This window comes from Triticum dicoccoides, chromosome 7A (assembly GCF_002162155.2).
Source record: "Triticum dicoccoides isolate Atlit2015 ecotype Zavitan chromosome 7A, WEW_v2.0, whole genome shotgun sequence".
Lineage (NCBI taxonomy): Eukaryota > Viridiplantae > Streptophyta > Magnoliopsida > Poales > Poaceae > Triticum > Triticum dicoccoides.
This window is the reverse complement of record NC_041392.1, coordinates 581753195-581758164: the sequence shown is the minus strand read 5'-3', so window position 1 is coordinate 581758164 and position 4970 is coordinate 581753195. Positions and strand designations below refer to the sequence as shown.

At 52.4% G+C, this 4970-nt stretch overlaps 1 pseudogene; it reads left to right on the top strand.

Moving 5' to 3' along the window:
* Nucleotides 1–2798, top strand: part of LOC119333653 — a 6644-nt pseudogene extending 3846 nt beyond the window's left edge.
* Nucleotides 2799–4970: the final 2172 nt, after the last annotated feature.

Sequence of the window (4970 nt, the reverse complement as noted above, 5' to 3'; positions counted from 1 at the left end):
GCGCGAATGAAGAAGTAGTGGTGTCCCTTGCCTGCCCACGTATGCGCCTTTATTTAGATTCTAACTAAATATTATACTGAACTTTATCCAGGAATCTTTCTAAAGAATCCATCTAGCAAAATGCAATTTGTCGATTTCAATCTAAGGTGCACCTTGCCCTTTTCAGGTAGCTTTGTTACGCCTATTCAGCATGGTGGGGCATTGGTCATAGCCAAAGTCGAAGGGAAAAAAAGGTAATGAGATGATGGTGCCATCAAGAAGTTTTCGACGAACGTAGTAGCGGCCAAAAATGAAACTCTTGCATGAAAGACCGGATTTGACGCAAGATGAATGGCGTTGGGGTTTTTCAAATGAAACTCGCGATCGGAAAGTCACCAACGGAGCCATACAATCTATCTAGTAGTGTGCCATGGCACCATACTCCGCTTCGGTAGTGGAAGGAGCGTTTTTATGAATAATTAATAATATGGCTGCATGCTTCATCCAGATGCAGAGGCCGGGGATACAACATTTTTTCTATAAAAAAAGCTTGTCTTATTGATGCTAGATACATCCATTTGAGAGACAAGATTTTTTGGATAGAGGAAGTATCATTAATGCGTCACTAGCTTCGGATAATCACGATATATATCTTGTGGAGACACAAGTTGGGGCTCCAAGTTGGCTACGGAACTGGAATATACATCTCAATTATTGGAGAACATATATCTCCCGGCTCTTGGAATCAATCCCAAAATCAACACTAGCTAGCTACTTGTATCTGCATGGTCGCATGCGTTTCCTGTTCATCGCATCGCACCTAACTTATCTCCCGGACAAGTGGCCTGCATGTCTCCACTGGTACAAGCACTGCAAGGTTCCAGTCAACACAGCAGAGCTTGCATGTCTCCCCTCGGACGAACACTGTAATTAAGCTAGATTCTTTCTCTAGACAAGATTACATACAGTAGAACGGCGAGCCATCGATCCACATGTGCGCGCGCAATCATCCATGCGTCCATCCAAGCGTGTAACAAAAATCATGGATGCTGGTTACATTACTGGCGACACGATATTTACTTACTACGCCTGATCGCTTCGATCGACCTGACGGCCATGACACAGCACACCACGTATATTCTATATTCATGGCGACTTCACGTCAGAAGATAGCAGTATTAAATTATCTATCTTTGATCTCTTCTCACTGTAGACCCGTTGGTTGGTCTCCCATCATTTGCCCAACGACCAACCATAAAAAGATCGAAGATCGAGCGCCACTTTTCACTGTGCGTTTCGATGCAGCATGTCGATCGTGGAGGCGATCCTGGCTGGGGCCGGCCGGCCGGTCTGCTTAAGTGCTTATCCCGGCGACAACAACAGCTTGTCAAGCCTCGCGATCGCGTGAGTCATCGCGCACCCATCGATCGGCGCCGTTTATTCATCGGTGGAGTTCCGGGCGATCGATCGATAAACCTTGGTGAGCCCTAAAGGCGATAAAAAGGATAGCCAGCTGCTGCCCCGAGCATATGCTTTGCTTATCTCGGTGGAGAAGTCGATTTCCTCCTTGGTTTTCGATCCATCGGGAGGATTCCGTCTTTTCTTTTTCCTGCCGTCAGCTGGTTGGACGATCGATTGGTATTACAAGTAGGTATGTTGGTGGAGACGACGGGATTAAAGAAGCTAGGCACTGACCTTTACGGAGGTGTGCTTAGTGGGTGATGAATTGATTAGGCGCTGATTGGACTCAGGTGTTTGTGTGCATGCTTGGTTGTGTGGTTGCGTTGCGCCGGTGGGAATATATACCTGCATGTGGCCATGTGGGCTCAATATTTTCTAGGAGTAGTCGTGATATAAACTAGGGGCTGCATGCCTCACTCTGATGCATATGCCGATGGTAATTCTTCTTTTTTAAAAAGAAATCTCATGATATAAGCTGTACTTTCTTGTTGCACATAAATATAGTGATCCGTTTGAGATGCAGAATGCTTACCAGGAAAAACATGGTGTCACGCAAAATGTGGATGGACTTCTATGGAATTTGGTGAGACAACAATTTTTCGGTGAAATCGGCCTACATGATGCTCATTGCCACAAGGCAAGGGAGAGAGGCGTGGCTCGAGGGCTCTGCCGGTTTTTAGAGGGGCTTAGAGCAACTCTAGCAGACCCTGTATATGTCGCGAACCCGCAAAATTCCGGCTAGTATATGGCCTCGGTCCAGTTTTCTGGCCAGAACAGAGCATGTATACTCGCCCGGACCGTAAATATTTTTACTGCGGCCCGCAAACCGCCCCCCAAAGCAGTATATCTACGGGTTCGCGGGGCAGGTATGGGTCGAAACCCTATCCCCCCGCCGCTGCGTCTCGCCGCAATTCCCCACTCCCCCCTCACATTTCTCGCCGCCGGTGAGCCCCTTCCGCCTCCAGCCGCAGCTCCGGTGGCAGCTCCGGCGGGGCGGCGACCCCGAGCGCGAGCGGTGTGTCCGCTCGGATGGCGCGAGGAAGCGTGCGGCGAGGAGGTGGACGAACAAGGGCCTCAAGACGCCGCCGAGCCTCCTTCTTCGCGAGACAGAGGAGTACGACCGTCGGCACGGGCTTACGCCCACCTCGGCCGCGGGCTCGTCCTCCGCCGCGAGATCTTCCCACGCCGCGAGCTCCTCCTCTTCCGGCGCGGGGCTTCTCCCCGTGAAGAGGGAGTGGTCGGAGGAGCCGGAGGAGATCGAGCACGTCGCAGTCAAGCAGGAGCCGAAGGAGATCGAGCGCCGATGGGTCGTCGGGCCCGAAGATTCGTGGCCGATTTCGACGTTGTTGGGGATATAACTATTGAATATGACCCGCCCAGGAGGGGCCGGGTCACGGCACTGGCGGCCCATGATGACAAGGCCCATGAGGATGTTGAAGATGGCGGTTCGTGAAGCAGGCTTGCTGAAGGCCCAAGACCCAAAGGCGGCTTGAGGCCCACATAGGTGAACCGCCATATATGTATGACTTGTGTTGTAAGGCATGCGTAGTTAGTCACCGAGCCGGATACATTGTGTATAAGCCGGTCGGGACTCCGTGAGCCGTCGGGCGTCAACCTGTGTATATAAAGGGACGACTCGGCGTTGGTTAAGGACAAGAAACAAGAGATCGAAAGCTAGATCAAGCATATTCACTCCCTAGTAATCGAAACATAAGCAATACCACCTCAACTGGATTAAGCCTTTACCTTCACCGCAAGGGGCCGAACCAGTATAAACTCCTTGTGTCCTTTGTCCCGTTTAACTCCTTTAAGCTAACCTAGTTGCGATGGCTCCACGACTAAGTCCTTCTGCTAGGACATCTGTCGTGACAATTCCACGACAGTTGGTGCCCACCGTGGGGCCAGCGCATGGAGGTTTCGACTTCTTACAGGGCAGTTTCGAAGGGATCAAGGGATACGCTGTGGGCCGGATGACCAAGAGTCGTCGCGGCAAGCTCTACATCGACGATGCAGGCTGGGGCCCCGAGGCCAGCTCAATTGAGTACAGGTACCGGGTCCCCTTCAGCGGAATCCACGTCTTCATCGGCAAGATCGGCAAACCGGGCCCTGAGCCAGACATCTGCACCAACATCATCGAGACGACTCAGCGTGCACGACCCGCCCGAGTTCAGCCCGCCGTGCAACGCGCCTTCGTTGGGTTTATCCGTGGGGCGGAATCTGAGGAAGGATTTGTGTTTGGTGGTGAGACGGTCATCTATTCTGATGGTGAGTCGTGCATGGGCGATACTGATTCATTGTATCAACTGCAAGACGGTCGGCTTGGGGGCTGTTCCGATGGTGACTGTATTCCGGACCCCTACGAGCCGCCGAACAGCGTTGCGATTTTCATGGCCGGCACATAACCGACGCTTGGTTCAACAACCACCGCGGTTATGACCTCCAGTTCAATGGCTGCGGCGGTGGCTGGTGCTAGCGGCTCTGTGCTCCCACCGGCTCAGGTTCTCACAGAATTGTTGTAGGCTTTGGCGACTCTGATGGGGGTGGAGGTAACCCCGGATAACCAAGAACATCACAAGGTGGATGTGGCTAAGCTGCGTGATGAGATAGCTCAAGCCAAGGAAGAGATGGCGGCTGAGAATGCTAGGATGGCTGCAGAACGGGCTGTCTTGGATGCTCAGGCACAATGGATCCAAGCAGACTCCTTCCGGCTCACGTTGGATCAGAACGCTTCAAATGAGGTCATGAGGAGGAGACACCGGAGTCATCTACCCCCGATTTATGAGCCAAGGAACCTCTTCAAAACGCCTGGAGCAGGGACCAGTGACTCACCGGTGGTAAACTGGACAGTTGAAGCGCTTGGGGTTGGGGCGTCGGTTCAGCCGCGCATAATGGGTTCTCCATGTGTGAATAATACCCCATCTCAGCATGTTTTAACGCCGCCGGGTCATTATTCTAACCCTGTGGACAATATGATTGCTGCGGCAACGCAATTGGCGGATCTACCGGTTGAAGGCGAGTATCCAACAGTGATTGAAACACGGAGGGCCAGAGAACTTCTTCAGACAGCATTGGAGCAGCAAGCGGCTTACTCTTATAGTCGTGAGCGGATTCACTCAACTCCTCGTCCAAGCCGGAGTTATAGTAGGCACATTGACTCAGCGGCGGTCTCAAGCAGTGAACAGCACCGTAACCAGCCTCGTGGACATGACCTGGCGCGCGGTGGTGCCAATGCTCAGACTCTAGTGGATTAGGGCAGAGCGCGTCGGGAGGCCGAGCTGGCGGCTCAGCAAGCGGCTCATCAGTATTCTTCGGCTTATCCGACAACTTCAGTGGAGGCAGGCGTGACCTATACAACCTTGGGTGTGCCGTGTTTAGTGCCGGCTCTGCGTAACGAGCGTTTGCCAAAGGATTTCAAGGGTCCTCATAAGGTGCCTAACTACACCGCAGATCAACCTCCTGAAGCTTGGGTCGAAAGTTATGAGATGGCAATGGAGCTGCTGGATGTTGGCGATGCTGCGTGTGCCAAGTAT